This window comes from Sander vitreus, chromosome 13, assembly GCF_031162955.1.
Source record: "Sander vitreus isolate 19-12246 chromosome 13, sanVit1, whole genome shotgun sequence".
In the NCBI taxonomy this organism is placed as follows: Eukaryota; Metazoa; Chordata; class Actinopteri; order Perciformes; family Percidae; genus Sander; species Sander vitreus.
In genome coordinates, this window is record NC_135867.1 from 24,190,445 (window position 1) to 24,208,021 (window position 17,577).

A 17,577-nucleotide genomic window follows, 5' to 3' on the forward strand; every position below is an offset into this window, starting at 1 on the left:
CACAATTTTACAGGAAAGAAAAAATCCCTTATTTCTATTAAAAAATAGTAAATATCTTAGTTTAAGGACTAAGAGGAGGAGAAGAGGAGCCATGTTTTTCTACACATGATCCCAGTTTGTATGCTGATAGAGACACACTCCACCAGTGTAACCTACTTCCTGTTCCTGCCTCGGTTGTTTGGCAGTGCTGTGTACTTCCCTCTCATCCCTGCTGCCTTGAACCAGCTGAGTACAAACCTGCTGATTATAGACTTGGGTTGTGGTTAAGAGGAAGTGACAGTGTGATGAGTTCTAGACAACACGCAGCATTCTGGGGTAATGCCTATATTTATAGCCCAGCGGGCCAAGCCATAACACTTACCATTTAATAAGCAACAGCCTGCAGGGAGCCCTTGGCTTATTCATCCTCCAGGAGCTTTCTTCTTAACACACGGAACTCTGCTGGGAGCAGGAGCACCAGTCAGCTGCAAGCTTCCCCAGCAAAGGACACAATAACAGCACTGCACTGGCCTGGCTGGAGCATCAATGCTGCAGCATGTAGTGTGTCTGTGTGTTCAGTCATTTGTACCAAATTTGTCTGGATTTCACACCCAGACTGACTTTCATTTACTTAAGTGAGAAATACATCAGTGGTTACATTTACATGTGCTGACCTGTCTGTTGGCCAGACTCTAGCTAAGGTTACATACAGGAGTAGTTTATGCTGTTTACATGGACGCCTGACCTCTGTTTGCATGAATAAATCAACAGAGTATGATGTGTTGTCTACTTGTGTGTCCTGCACAAGGACAGAATGTCACATCTGCAAAAAAGTGTGAGATGGTTTTGGTGGCTGCTAAAAAAATAGATCCGAACTGTGAATTCGCCACTCCAGGACATTGGCGTTGTGGTTTTTGAGCCTTTCTTGTATAGCCTTGGCTTAATGCTTGTGCTCATTGTCTTGCTAGAGAACAAATCTCCTTGCAAGTGGCAGGTTTTTTGCAGAATGCATCAGGATTTCCCTGTATTTAACTACATTCATTTTAGTCTTCCATGCCCTGCTGCAGAGAAGCATCCCCATAGCTTGATGATGCCACCACAATGCTTCAGTGAGGACGGAATGCTTATGGTGATATGCACTGTAACATGGTGTTTAGTCTGATGGTCAAAAAGCTCAGTTGGTCTGATCAGACCATATAACTTCTTAGAGAATGTTCCATGTTCCTTCTGGCAAATTGTAGCGTGAAAGTCATCTGAGATTTTGTGAGTGACTTTCTCTTTCTATGAAGCTGCAACTGGCAAAGCAACTGGCAACAGTTGAACTATGAACAGTCTCTCCAATATCAGCCACTGAAGCTTGGAACTTCAGAGATGTCACATGTCTCATAGTGGCCTCACTAGTCTCATTCTTACACGCTCACTCAGCTTCTGAGGAAGGTCTGAGTAAAGATTACGTATGTGTCTCGGAGAGACGGATGCATTGACACCTTTTTAAAATCTGGCTAGAATGCGTCCAAACCTTGAATGCTTCTTGGATGCATTTCTACTTAGCTGTTTTTGAGATCAGATAGCTATCTAATCTGCCCAAGAAGCATTAAGTGACTAAGTGTAAATAGGGAAAATCTTACATTTGAGAATGCTATAGCAGTCTGAGTTTGACATTAACACCAGATGTCAAAATAATAAGATGTTACTGTGGCACAGTAGCCTGTTTATTCTGAATTTCACTTTTGACATTAACATGCACTGACACAAGCAATGTTAGTTAGGTATCTGGTTAAGATTCAGTGCATGAACACACTATCTGTGTTGTTGCCACATTTCTTGCTGTAGAAGTGATGGAATGAATAGTGAGCTATTTCAGAAAACTTATTATGTTTTCTTCATTCAGACCTCAAGGTTGGGTGGTTAAGCCAACAGATGATCCTCAGTTTTTGCCAATCAGTATTCACAGTGAAGAGTCACCCTGGGATTATCTTCTAGTCAACACCCATTTTTCCTGTACTGATGTCTCATCTCTCCTGCTGTCGTTGCTTGATGTCCCCTGTCTCTTTCCCTCTATCCTCTGTTCTTTGGCCCCGGGCAACACCTCTCTCCTAAGACAGAGATGTGATGTATAGTGCTTGTGTGGAGAAGAATGATGGCGCTTTTGCGACACAGCAGATGTAGAGCAAAAGCATGTCACACCAGGTACTTTCCCCCTCTCTAACAGATGGCAGATTTTCTATCCCAAGCCTTGAGAGTTGGCTCTTGTCAAACACCCGGAAAAGGTGACAGCATGCTATTGTCTCTTTTTTCATGGGCGATATGACAAGAAATCAAATTTCACGTCATAATTGTAATCATCTGCTACAGAAGTACATGTACAGCATGGTGAGAAAGCAGATTTTGTCATCCATTTATCCTGCCATTTTCCTCTTCTATTTTCTTCATTAAACTACACTGGTAGATAAATGCTTGTCATCTAGGCTAAAACTTGTTATATAAAGGCTGTTCTTTTGCACTCTCCCTAAGGCCCATTTCCTTTTCTTTTCTGAGGCTATGAGCAAGGGTACAGCACTACTAGGAATAATCCTGCACCAACCTCACTTATATGCCATAATCCTCTACTTATGCATTGACAAGGAATCCCAAAAGCATATCCCTCTCTCTCTACACACACACAATCTAAAAGGAGGAAGAAAATGGGCCTGAGTTTCCTAATGACTTTCATCCTCAGTTCTCTATCAAGTTTTCTTTTCCTCGACAGACCCTGGCAAGCCATCCTGTTACATTTGTTGCGAGAATTAGATCAGCTTCTTATCAGATGAAGTGTAAGTCTCATTGAGTTTCACCTTCCACAGATGTGGTGTCACGGTTTGAGGCAGCAAATCGTACAGCTGCTAAAACATGTCAGAAAGAGGTTTGACCAGCTCTATCAGTGGAAGTATAGATGAAGGTAAGGGAGTGTTGACTGTAGGTCAACTATATTCACTGAGGACTTTTCTAGTTATGGCTGAGCTCCACTTCAAATGAAACAATGTCATATCAACACTTCACTCCGGTTAGAGTAACTGAGGCTAACATTTGATTTTGATTTGTCCTAACCCCAAAGGATAAGAGAGGATTCTTGGCTCTTAAAGGTCTTGCTGCAGTTTTTTCTCATGTACGATGGATCAAAATCTGCCTAAGCTGAGAGAGAATGGGGCTAAAAAGATCTATTGTCTGTGCAGAAACCTGATGGAGAGATATGGTAGTTGTCTGACACACTGAAAAGACTAGAAAGGTGAAATACCCAGCTCTGATTATTCTGTTTTGCCCCATTTTGACTTTTATAGATGAATTCTTTTTAAAACGGCAATGACACTTTCCACTTCACAGCACTATCCTCCTGACACCAGTTACTACTTCTGTCACTGCACTTCAACAAAGGTCTGGGCTGGTGCTGTGCAACAGGGTGAAATCCTATCACAGAGAGCCAGGCTGACGTACATACTGTAGGAGGATTTGCTTGGATTAGACAACCACAAAGCATCTCAGCTTTGGTGACATCATTGTGTTTGTTTACACTAACAGGGTTCACCATAAATCTTTTGGCGCAGCAAAATAATACAGCCAAATACAATCAATAAATATTCCAATTCAGTGATTAATTCAACATATTCACACAAAAAGGACAAAATTAGTTTAATTTTAAAACTACTCCAGCAATTTAGTGTTGCACTTCCATTAAGTTGAGGAACTCACAATTAAAAAAAAAGAACGGTCAAAATCAAAGAGGTAGAGGCCGAGATAATCACTTCTATTGATCATTGCTATTGTACGATTCTCACATGTTCAGGTGTGCCATGTTTTTTAACATTTGAGCTGTCTCCAGTGCCTGTTCAGCATGGCGTCTGTAAATAATGTAGAAACACCTTTTGTCCTATGACTCTTACTCAATCATGAGAACCTATTTATGAGGAAAATAAAAGCCAGCACGTGCCATGCTCTTTTCTAAATTGTCTTTAATGAAACTCAAACTCCTTTTCTTACTCAAAATCCACCGAACATACACCAATAGGTAACTGTTAGCAGCTCATCTGCATTCACAGATCTTTATAGTATATGGTCAGTAGGTGATATCATGCTCTCATCGTACTATTTACCTGTAGGATAGCAATTTGAGTAATATTAATACAACAGATTGTGTCCTTGGAAATAGCCTTCTGCTTACAGATGTTGCCCATTGCAATGACATGAATAACACTGCACAAAGCCTTGACCAGACCAAACATTTTTTAATAAAAATAATAATTGTAATAATTTAAAGAACAAAGCACACTTCCTTGACTAAGCTTCTCTCTGACCCAATAAGTTTAGTCAAATCAATTTTCAGTCGTTTTGTTCTCTTGAATCTTATGCCTTGAAATAGTAATTAGAAAATGATCCTAGAAACTTACGTTACTTACTCTTCTGGGTTTGGAGGTTTAAAGATCAGCTAATGGTGGTCACTCCTGGGATATGAATGGCTGGCTCACAAACAATAGAGCAGCACTGCTCTGATCATGTCTGGAGACAATGGAAGCAGCCTGGGCAAGTTGTTAGAGGAAGTGACGCGTATGAATGGTTAGTTGTGTCTCGCATTGCCAGACCTATCTCCACAGTGCTGCAGAGGAAGGTCTGAGCTAGTCCACACAACTGAGCGCCAGGCAGAGCAACGGTGCCTCTGCAAAATAGCCTCGGGAAGGAACTTGTTTTGGAGGAACATGTGCATGTAGGGAGGCGAGCTCTGGAATTAAATTGGCTGTTGAGTGTGTGATGAGAATTTTACTCAAAAAAAGTAAATATAATTAATATAAATATAATTTCATTGTCGGTTCTAGCATGGAGGATGTTTTCCGAATCAACCAGAGTTTAGAATGCCAATAAAAAGAAAGCGGAGGGTGAGGGATATCCGGACGAAAATGAGGGACAACTGGCAGAACCTCTGGCGGCACCACAACAATCCCGTAAATGAAACGTCGTCGATATAGACTAGTTCTGTAGCTAAATGTGATGGCTTAAATGGGTAAGGAATAGAAGTGTGTGTGTGTGTGTGTGTGTGTGTGTGTGTGTGTGTGTGTGTGTGTGTGTGTGTGTGAGATGGTGGCAAGGAGAAGCAGGAATAGATATAAAACAATTGATCTATCTAAATGCAATACTTGGCCTCCTTTTTACATGCGATCCTAATGAATCTGTTAGAAAAAGATGCTCTTTTCGCTGTCTGTCATGTGAAACACATGAAGAGCTGCAGGCAGGCATCAGCTGCGTCCCATGAGAACTCTGCATGTAAAATGCAGTCCGCCACTCAAAGAATGTTTTTTCCAGGAGTGGGATCATCCGGTCATTATCCAGTGCTGAAATCTTCTATCAGGATTAATGACACCTAGAGTAAACTGAGAGAGCTACTATCAAACAATGAAACTCACAAAAAATGAATTGCTGTAATACAGTTGAAAACTCCAGGAAATGTATCGCTTTACTGGACAAATGACAGTTACTGTAGATGAACGAGCAATACACTCAAATTTGGCCTCTCAAGTGGAAAGACAATGACTTAAATGCAAACAGAGGAAAACCATTGATAAAGCAAGGCCTTGATTCCAAGGGGGAACACATTGCCTGGCTTTACTGTATAAATGACACAATGAGCTATATAACTAAATAAGTAAGCTAAATAACTCCAAAACTATTGGACAGATTAAGATGAAATTTCGACATTGACTTTCATGGTCCCCTGGGGATGAATCCTACCGACTGTGGTGACATTTTTGGTTTTATATTGGTTTTATATATATGTGTTAACAACTATTAGATTGATTGTTATGGCATTTGGTACATATACTGTATCAACTGTGCACAGAGGATGAACCTGGTGACTTTGGTGATCTCCTGACTTTTCCTGTAGCGACCCCAGCAGGTCTAAGTTTTCACTAATCCTGTGAAATACCTGTGGTGTAATACTACAAGGTGTAATATTTTTCTTTAGAAATACTGTATTTTTTAAATGATCAATTATTACTTCATTCAGACAACACATTCAGAAACATATGTAAGATTAGATTAGATCAGTCACTGTACTTTTCTAACAAGAAACTAGCTATAACATGCAGGCAGAGCTGCACACATGTGAGCGGACACACACAAACACACACATACATGCCCTCAGTAGCTGATTAATAAGAGCACAGCCCAAGGCATTTACCACCACTCCATTATTCAGTTTGATTATCTGGAGGAAATGATAGAGTATTAGAGCTTTTAATGACTTTGGCATCCCCCCGTGTATTACTTGCTGATGAGGACGGTTTTAATCATTGTGCTGTGCTAACTTGGTCTAGAATCACAGCAGCATATTAATGCAATGTGTTGCAGACTATACACAAACACAGGTTAACAGGCCTCATAAGCAGTAAAAGAGCAACATGGGGACGCTAGCAAATTAAAATACATGATTAATACTGTGATACTTCAGAGGAGCTGGGAGTTTGTGCTATTGGACCTCCGACACTGTCGGCTGGGAAAATGATCTCGCCTGCAAAGGTAAATTAGATGCGGACAGTGGACGTACACACCATTTCCAATTCCCAAGTTCTGACACTTTATATTATACATACAAGTGTAAAAAAAACAACATGGCAGTCTGGGACATAAGTCACTGATACAAGCTGAAACTGCTTTCTGTCTTTGCATGGGAGTAGATCAAGACAATGTTTTTTCTTCTCTTTCTTTAATTTATCTTTTAATTTGTTTTTCTCCCAGTGCATATACTGTACAGTATCTTAAAGCTCCAACAGTGGTGAAAGGATGAAGTAAGAGAAAGAGAGACTACTGAAATTTGACTCTCTGTCTAAAGCGGCAGACACACAGACCAGACGGCCGACCCTCGGCAGAAAAGGCAGTTGGCCTGATCAGTGTCCCCCGACGACGAGACGTAATACGTCTCCATAACAGCAGGCGGCGCTAATCTGTATTGTCGCCCAAAAATGAAAACGGGCAGCTGATTGGACGAACGTGTCACGTGGGTCTGGTTTTGCTGGAAATTCAAAGACAGACTGTCATGGCGGCTCGTTCAGAATACGATCTCATATTGTACTAAAATAGTTCACCGAAACGTGTTTCTGAAAACATTTTAAGCGAGAAATAGGCCGTGCAGTTGCTGAATCTGTCTTCATTTCAGATCGACAAAGGTCAGTTTAAAAGATTTGTCAGATTTTGAGAGACTCTAGTCACGCTCATTCCGCTCCCCGTTTCCGGGTTAGCACTCTACCAATCAGATGGGTCATTTGAGTCTGACTGCCGGCAGTGCCCGCCCAACCGATTATACATGTCAAATCGGCCAAAATGAAGGACGACGGCCCTCAGACAGACGACGGCACGGAACACACCGAACAGACTCGAGTCACCGACCTCGCCAGACTGTCCAACGGCCGATTATCTGCTCTGTGTGTCCGGGCCTTTAGATGTTAATGCACCCTGCTGGTTCTGAGTAACACAAATGCACTGGGAGAAGGTTGTGTCATGGATGTGAATGTGTTTTTATATTCTGAGCTAAACAAGTCTCATTGTCTGAATTTTTTAATAGATGTTTCACACAAAAACTATTAAATACAGTCACATTGACTGCAATACTTAAAGTATTACATACATTTTGACAGAGTAAGGAACAGTAGTACTGTTAAATGTAATATTACAGTTATGTTGATACATATAGGCTATGTGCTACTTTAAAAAGCGAACCATCTGAATACATTGGAAATAGGAGCTGAATTATCCATTTTACAGCAGTTGGATATTTAAATAACCAAATGTGTAATATTGGTTATTACTTATATTGGTCCTATAAAAGCTATTATGAGCTCTTTTATTTGCTCGACCAATAAAAAAGCAGCTTGCTGTAAAATCCTGGTCAGAGGCCAAATCTGTAGAAAAGAGACTTGTCGCCAGAAGAATTACCACTAATGGGTGCAGGGTCACAAGGCCTGGTGGAAAATGAGTTGGAAGAAATTAATGCAAACTTAAACTGTCCATTTAGCTAACTTACATCTAAAATGTGTCACCCTATCAGCTTCATGGCCGCAGTGGAAATCAATCGCTACACTAAACACACATCACTGGGGTTTGCAAACGTTACAGTAGCCTACTGTATGTGTAGTTTAGATAACCACTGACATGTTAAATAGAATTATTTTACCCTCAGTTTTAAAAGGTTGTGCGCTAAGTGTGCCTGCACATTTTATTCAAATGTATGGTGGCATTTAGAAAAAAAGCTGCAAGAAGAGATATACGGGTGAATTGAGAAACACATTTACCAAATTGCAACTAATATGCAGCATAACTGAAAACAGAAACACACTAATGTTGACTATGTTGTCAGTGGTGTTAAAAAATGAGCTAAGGATTTAAGTTCATTTCAGTTTTACCATTCGGTTTGCATGATTTAGATATCTCCTAGTGTATAGCATGTTATGTCATGTACAAGCTAAGATAGTCTGTATCATGTTAAGTCACAGAGTAAGTAATTACCACAAACCATGGCAACAACTTGTGTGCCTAGGTGTGTTCATCAGTCTTTAGTATTACTTGTTTTGTAACTTATTTCTCGCAGCGTTTCTGTAGCTAAATTTGATTGTGTTGTTGGAATTTGCTCCGTGTTGTGATCTTTATATTTGAAGGGCTTTTTTTATGCAGCATATGTGTTGCCAAATAGGTAAAGAGGTTTTCTTTATTTGATTGTGCTTTGTCTATTAACATGTTCTTTAGTGCTTCAGTACATTAAGCTCTCAGGGCCACCGTACAAATTGACCACAATTACATTTGTTTCCTGTCACTTCTTGTGACTCAAAAATTGTGTGTTGGCCTGCAACAACTCTGAGCCCGTTCACACACTCTGAGATACAACTCAGGACAAACCACTCACTTCATGTTTTATTTCTCTCTCGATACAATTCATAAATGCAATCAAACCCTGACACACTGTGTTTTACAACCTTGAACTTAAAGTAATGCACACTGGTTCTGCACTTACTGAGTATAATTCTGCAGCTCTCTTATCAGGATCCAGCACATAAAACACACTCACCACTGAGGTGGCATCACCTCAGGCGTGCCTGCCATCATCATAAACATATCTGAGCAGTAGCAGCATGATAATGAAGCCTTGTACTGTAAGAGCATACTGCGTACTGCCTCAGGCTGTAAGGATGAGCACTATAATCTCTGACTATAACAGTGATGGAAACCTGATATAATTGACTGATGGATCATTTGATTGCCTGAATGTGACATTCATTTACACAGCCAAAGTGATATAGAAGGTTATTATAAATTTAGTCAGGAGGATGTTATAGCGCACTGACAGCAGAACCATGTGAGGTTAATCCCAGCGTCGCTCACCGGGACAGCGGGGCAGGAATTAATGTGACACTTAAATGACAGTGGTTTCCTAAAAAGGGATGAGAATCAATTTTCAATATGCAGCAGCCTGGTCTATCCCACACTGGCAGGCCCCCCCCTCCCCACTCACACACACACACACACACACACACACATACAAATGCTCCCAGCAGAGTGTGTTAAATCTAGTCCAAGCGCAGGGCTTGAATAAATCTGCATTTAATTAACGGATTAGCCACTGTTTAAACATGGCTTCCCCTCGCGCCACTAATCTGCCAAGTGGGTGAATGGCACAATGCAGCGTTTCAATAAGTCTGTATTTGAAATGGTTGGAAGATGATTAGAGGGAAGTGTCCCGGGGAAATAAAGATCTTCGCCTGTAATATAATGAGGAAAAAAACAGGTGTAATGTTTAGGTTATTCTGACAGGGAAGGACTGATACCCAAATGTGTTAAACTTGCAAGGTAATACATTTTGGACTGCTTGAATGTTGTAACGTGAAAGGGCTGACTCAGATGCAGCATCAATTACTGTGAATGTCAGAATACATACAGGTTATAAATAAGGATGTCAGAGTCCATTTGGATTGTTTTTGTAATTGTTCCCTCATTATTTCTTCACTCTGACACATTTCCTTCACGTCTCTCTGTACTTCCACTCTCTCTCACATACACTCTACATGCAATTTGAGGCCGTGCATACACTGATCTTATTTCAACCTCCTGGTGTGATGACATTTTCTCAGAACATTAGTTCACTATCATTAATACCTGTTCAGGGCTTGTCTGTTTTGTCTTCTCATCCTCTCCCCTGACCTCATCTTCTCCGGGGGCTATGGCTGCATCAAATCACCCTTTCTTCTGCCCCACATTCATCCATGCTGTTTCCTCTTGCTTCCTATACATTGGTTATTACAGTGAGCCATGACATCATCAATCCCTCTTTTCACTGAAACATTGCAAAAGGCTTTACGAAATAACTTGTTTTTTCATTCTCAGTAAATAAAAACAAGGGGTAAGATTGTTACTTTTTGTTGGTATTTGGACTGAACTGGTTTGATGAAAGTGCTGCTTTGCAATTGTTTCATTAATTCATTGACATCTGTCAAAAATCTACTACTACTACTTCGTTCATGAGTAAAATATCTCAATATTGTGCAGGTTGACACAAAAGTTTGTAGAGACAATCATGGTTTCCAGAGGATGAATCCTACTCACTGTGATACCATGACTTTTTCTCGAGCACCACCATAAGGCTGACATTTGTGGTTTTGAGTCTGAGCATCTATTGGATGAATGGACCTTTTTCACAGCAGACATTTTGACTTGTCATAGTAGGAAAAGCACAGCTGAAATTGATAACCTTATTTTTGATAAATTGATAAACGATGGCTCCATTCCATCAAGTGTCCCAAGCTATTTCAGTGAGTCAGCATGCACAATACCAGGGCCTGTCCTAAGTGGAATGCAGCCATCATTAATGGTTTTGAATACATCTGTGCTTTTCCTACTATTGCTACGTTTATTTTTTTTATTTTCATAAACGGACATTTAAACCTCTCCGTTTTCCAAAATAACATCGTTATAGTTTTCAGAAAAGTGTTCGTTTACACGTACTCGTGTATATATGCCGTCAATGCCGTCAAGGGCATGCCAAACCTGTAGATGGCAGTGTAACGAGAAGCTCAAGCCCACGTTAGCCAATCAGAATCCCGAAAAAAGCAACAACAGCAACGAATCACTTCCTCTCTCTTGTCTTCCTCACTTCCTTGGCTGCCTAAACCTCCGTTTGTCTCAGTTTACATGCAAACGTTCAAACTAAGTTTTCCTAAATCTCCACTCTGGCCAGAGTTTTTAGAAAGAATCGTTTTCACAGGAAAATTCTCCGTTTGCATGTAAACGAAGGGCACAAACAAAGGGAAATGTCTGTTTTTCAAAATAACCATGTACGTGTAAACGGGGTATATGACATGTCAACGTGTCTGCAGTGAAAAAGGTCTATTGCCATGAAATTTGTTTCAGAAGTTCATGTCCACCTCATTTCTAATCACTTTGGTGGTCTCTTTTCATCTAACATCATCATCAGGATTTAATGGATTTTAATGTGTCCAATACTTTAGTTTATGACCAAACACCTGCAACACTGAAGACATTCCCATCAGCCTCAGCTGTACTTTGTGTTAACTGTGTCAATTAGAAAATGATGAACATGGTAACGAACATCAACATTTATATCACTACCATAAGACTGGACGCTTAGCCACCTAGTTCTTCTTGTGTTTATCTACTATAGCTGCTACACATCTCTTCCTGTATATCAGTGGTTTGTTTAGTGAGGAAATATAGAAGCTCTTATAACTGGTAACAGTTTGTATAACTACTGTGTCAGTCAGATTGACAAAAATCAGCATTTATTTTTATGAAAATGTAATGCTTACATGTAACAACTACTGTGTGTGTGTGTGTGTGTGTGTGTGTGTGTGTGTGTGTGTGTGTGTGTGTGTGTAAAGGTGTAATGGAATTCTTCAATCACTATGCCAATATTAATGGGACCCGCTGTTTTAGCCCTTCATGACAACAGCACTTTAGCTTTCCAGTAACATCTAATTAATGGAGTCCATATTTGCATCCCCGGATGGAGATAAAAGTGTGTCACACTCAATTTATTTCTTCGATATGACTCCCTATAGTGTGACACACATAAAAAACACGTACACATCTCAACATAGCCACACACTGACACATAGCTACTGACAAGCTCTCGTGCACACCATTTGACAGGCTTCTTAAAAAAAAACATTGAAACATACAGGAAATGGACACACACACACACACACACACACTCAAACACAGACTCTGCCCGTCCTCATTGAGGAGACAGATCTCTTGAGCTGTAGCCGACATCATGTACTTAGCGTGTCATACAGATGTCACAGCGATGCTGCTCAGACTGCTAGAGAGCTCAGTCAAGTATGAATGGCAGAGCCTGCAATGAATTCCTACGTCTGCCACAGTCAGTGGACCGTCTCACGCCCCTACAACCCCCCCAATGAGTTACTGAGATAAGCGGCTTTCACAGGCCTTGTACACTACTGTGTGTCTGTGTGTGTGTGTGTATGTGTGTAGCTCCTCGGCTGGTAAGAGGCTATATCACACGCCTGGTGATAAAAGATGCCACATTGTTCATTTTATACAAACATGAAAAAGGGGGAAGACGACATTATGTCATGTTGGAAAGAGTGTGTGCTTAATTTGTCTGTGAGAGACAATAACTGAGAGATAGGAAATTAGTAAAGCCAAGAAATGTTTTCCCCCAAACCAAGTTCTCTTGAGCACTTAAATTCACCACTGAAATGTATCTGTACTCAGATGAACCTATTAACTTATTCATGCTGCAGAGCTGCCACAAGGTGCTCTCTCATTTCCCTGGCATTTGCATGCCTACTTCTTTAAAAAACTATTTCAATTTCTGATAAATGATTGCCCTTACAGTGCCAGACAAATTACTCTCAGACAACCCAATGCAAAAACAAAATGGTAACACAAAAATTGCTAGAAGTCATTGAAAGGGTAAACAGGATATTTCCTGGTGTAAGTAGCAGGCTGAGGGTAGGAAAAAAAAAAAACTTTTTTCCCTGCCGTGGCTCTTGGCATGCAGACAAGTGTGGTGCAATGACACTGTAATAGGAGCTAATGAACCCTTCAACAAGGGAGATAATGTGCTGCCTAGATGTGGTGTAATATTGATGACAGAGGTGCAGGTAGCCACAATAACGCATCAGACCACCCATCACATCCTGCTGCCCCCAGAGGGTGGAAAAGACCAATTAATTAGTGACTGTTAGTTCAATGGCAATTAGACTGCTTGTAAGCTGGTATCCACGCTACTCCATGCCAGTAGTTTCTACAGTACTTCTCAATGCCTCTAGCCAAACCTCCTGCTAGGAAAATGATCCAAGCTGCACTTGAATGAATTGCTCTGAAAAATAATGTAAGCGTGAGCTGAAATTCAAGAACAGAAAACAGGGGGAGAGAGAGAGAGAGAGAGAGAGAGAGAGAGAGAGGTGTTGTGAGACAAATGCGATCCCAAAGGAAATGAGAGTGTATCTGTATTTAGATGGAAAAAAAGCAAAGAAAGCTATTTAGTCATCTCTTGGCAGAGCGACAGTGGAAACGATGCTGTGGAAGTTTGCTGTAATATTTAGATACATCACAGAGAGATATCTGTGGCATAACATCATTAAATCCCACTGTTGTTGTCTTTTGGTGTGGGTTTAAAAAACCCATCCTGTGTTTATGTGAGAGATTATGAACTAGCACAGTGTTGGCTTCCAAAAGCAGACAAAGAAGCAGCTCAAACAGATGGTGTCTTTTGTCAACAGGAACCTTAACCCCAACCAGATCTGTGGTAATGAGAAACAGCAAGCATTGCAAATGTCAAGGAGCACATTTTGTTGGTTCATTGAGTTCACTATTGAATTGACCCTCAGATAACAACAACGGAAAGATGATCAATGATTGATTTATAGCGCTTATTAAAACAGACTTTGCAGCTATCTCTTGAACACTATGATCTGAAGAATGCTTAAGGTGCATACATCTTTCATAAATATCAAGTGTGGGAAATTGCATGGACATGTTTTTTTTTGTTTTTTTGTGTCAAACACCAGAGGCCTGTACTACGAAGCAAGATCAACATACCCTGGATTGATTTCAGTTACCCGGCTTCACCTAACCTAACAACCGCGGTCCTGCATAACCTGTGTCTCGACGGTGGTTATCAACTAGTTCAATCGACCCAGGGTTTCCCAATCCAGTGGCTCGCACGTTCACATAAAAGAGGTGGTGTTTGCACAGCACGACCAATCACAAACATCTACCAGAGCTGCATATTTTACATAAGAAGAGCAAACTATAATTCTACATAAATATGAAGAACACAGACACGGTTTTACAGGCAAAACGCAATACAGTCGCTGCTTCCTAAAACAGGAGGAAAGCTGGCAACAAAAATAGCCGACACTATAGATGTGTAAATCACAACGCTTATCAATATTACTTCCCCATCAGTCAGACACAAGATCTGACCATAATTACACTTGTACTTTCCATAAACTGTCGTTGCTTTAGCCTATTATTTCAGTTGCAACCCTGGCAGTGGTAAGCGATCGTGAGAGCAAATAAAATATATAAAAACATAATTCAAACCGGTGTGCGCATTGGCAACACACGGCTCAACAAGCCGATAAATAGCCTATACGTAATTCCCTAAAATCTATATATTTCATAAAAATACCCATCAGGGAATGTTAACGGGGTTTTCTGAGCGCACCTCTCTCTCTCTCTCTCTCTCTCTCTCTCTCCCCCTCTCTGTCTCTCTCTCTCTCTCTCCCCCTCTCTGTCTCTGTCTCTCTCTCTCTGTCTCTCTGTCTCTCTTTCTCTCTCTCTCTCTCTCTCTCTCTCTCTCTCTCTCTCTGTCTCTCTCTCTCTCTCTCTCTCTCTCTCTCTCTCTCTCTCTCTCTCTCTCTCTCTCTGTCTCTCTCTCTCTCTCTCTCTCTCTCTCTCTCCCCCCCCCCTCTCTCTCTCTCTCTCTCTCTCTCTCTCTCTCTCTCTCTCTCTCCCTCTCTCTCCCCCCCCCCCCCCTCTCTCTCTCTCTCTCCCTGCGCACCGAGCTCCACCTGATCTTCTAAGAACGGTGACGCCGTTATCAACGGAGTATTGATTGGTCAGTAGGCGGTGCTTTTACACCGGTTGATCTCTAATCTCCAACATAACCTGCTCCCGACCAGGTTAGGTGTTCAGCATAAATTACCACGGCGATTTAACCCGGTAACAACTGACCCACCGTCGTGATACACAAAACCCTGGGTTGAACCTGAAGTTACGCCAAGTCTTGCTTCATATTACAGGCCTCAGGACTCACAAAGTCTGACTGGACCTGAGACCAAGTCAAGATTAAGATAAGAGCTATGCCTATCCATAATGTTTGATTTCATCAGCATAAGAAGCCCTCAAAACAGACACACTCATTTATATTATGTGTATACAGTATGTGCATACCATAATTATAAAAACTATAAAATAAATTTTGTAAAGTGACGTAACTCCTGCAAACAAATATGTTGCTCTTTTCTCCAAATCATGGTGAGAATGCTGCCACATACCAGCTGTCAAATTCTCAGACAGGAGCAGGAGAGAATAAATAGTGCTCATGTTAAAAAAAAATGTCAAACTCACAATGCTAGACAAACACTTTGTATTTATACTCATATATTCTCACACTCAAGACTGTCTGCAGAGAAATAAAGGGACAAAACAATATTTCCATCCACCTACTGTATGCACCTGTCTCTACTCCCAAGGGCAGTGCAGCTGCATTAAAAGTTTCAATAGTAATACTGACACAATCCAACAAAAACAACTTGTTTGGGGTCTTACCTCACTGTCCCTTACAATGGGGACATTGATGAAAATACATATTGCATGTTCCCATTCTTATATCCCCTCACTCATATAATAGGCACTAAATAGTGTCCATTTAGTATTGGCTCTCACCTCCTCTGTTGATACAGATCACATCTTTGTGTCTGTGTCTGCACCAGTAGCTACCGAGTGCTGCAGATGATCTGTAATCTGTGGCCATCCTGTCTGTGATGACTGAGTCACAGATCTGTTTGATCTTTCTCTCCTTTGGACGCAGTTTTCTCTTTGAGGCTCCATCAGCCCGGCCTCCTATCATGTGGTTGAGTCAGAGCATGAAGGGCATCATTAATCTTCCACAGAGAGCTCCCAGGTGTTGGTTTCAACAGGAGGAGGTGAAACACTGACTGTTCCTAGTACAGAGGGGAGATATGTGTCTCACAGGTGTCCAGAGAGCAAAGCCATGGAAATGTAGAGTAATGATTACGGAAGTCCACACAAAGTGAAAGAATATACATTTGATTTACTTTTGTTTAAACAGCTGCTGCGGGACATCATAGTACATTACACTGTAAACAGTGAGAAAAGGCTTTGAATTGGCTCAGATAGGCCACATTGATTATTCATTTTAGATCAGAAGCAGAAAGGAGAATAGTCTTTATCCTGGATGGCCTGCAGATACTGTAACACAGGCTGCACTATTTTGTCAGCTCAGGCTTTAAATATTTAGAGGACTTTGAAGGTCTTCTAAAACCGTACTTAGGGTGTTTTCACACCAACCTTGTTTAGTTCAGTTGAATCGAAGCCTGGAGCGTTTACCCCCTTGTTGCAGTTCGTTTGGGCAGGTGCGAACACAGCAATCGCACTCGGATGCGGACCAAAACAACCAGACCGGTTTGGTTACAAACTCTGGTACTCTTAGGTATGGTTTGTTTGTTGTGAGAACAGGATCACATCTCAATCCGACCTTAAGTTTGATTTAAACGGCTCCTGTGTGCTTTGCAATCTGCGAAGCGGCAGAGCATGAAACGGTAGCAGCTTGCAGAAATATACTGCCATCAAGATCGCTGTCACTCACATCTCCACTAATTTGGAGCCAGACACTAGTACTGTTGCTTGCAAAACAATGTCTGGAAAATTATTTAAATGAAATAAGCTGGTTTGACCATGGAGATGAGAGAAATATGCACTAGTCCAGAACACAGGATCTTCTTCCTGTATTTACTTTCTTACTCCCGCCCCAGACACATCTGACTAATAAGCAAAGTAAACGTTCTTGCATGGTTTGTAGTGATGCATTTTGGTTCGCTTGGATTTTTCTCTGTGTGAAACAAAACTGAACTGAAGGGAAAATGCTTAATGTTTTCAAACTTACTCATCAACTGACTGAGACCAGAGCAAATGAACTGCAGGTGTGAAAATACCCTTAGACACAACACTTTGAGCAAAGTGTCAAGTAAGTATGCTAACATGCTCTAAGTGACAATGCTAACATGCTGATGTTAAGTAATGTTTACCATGTTCACCATTTTAGTTTGGAGTGTTAGCAAGCATTTGCTATTAGCGTTAAACACAAAGTAAAGCTGAGGCTGATCAGCATGCCTTTAGTTTTTGCAGATACTTAGTCATAAACCAAAGTATTGGACCAATTAAGACCTGATGATGATAAAAAGTCAGGGGGTCACCAAAGTCAGTAGGATGCATTTTCTTGGAACCATGAATGTCTGTATAAAATTTCATGGCAATCCATTGAATAATTGTTTAAAATATGTTTCGGTCTGG

General features: G+C 40.9%; 1 long non-coding RNA gene across 2 annotated transcripts in view; it reads right to left on the reverse strand.

The window, feature by feature from the left end:
• Positions 1–16,865, reverse strand: part of LOC144528034 (uncharacterized) — a 35,585-nt gene extending 18,720 nt beyond the window's left edge. For both annotated transcript variants that reach the window (XR_013502868.1, XR_013502867.1), the window contains exons 1-2: positions 16,576–16,865; positions 15,931–16,208 (exon numbers count right to left, since the gene is read on the reverse strand). This is a non-coding gene — a long non-coding RNA (uncharacterized LOC144528034). The remainder of the gene's footprint in view (positions 1–15,930; positions 16,209–16,575) is intronic.
• Between the last annotated feature and the right edge of the window lie 712 nt (positions 16,866–17,577).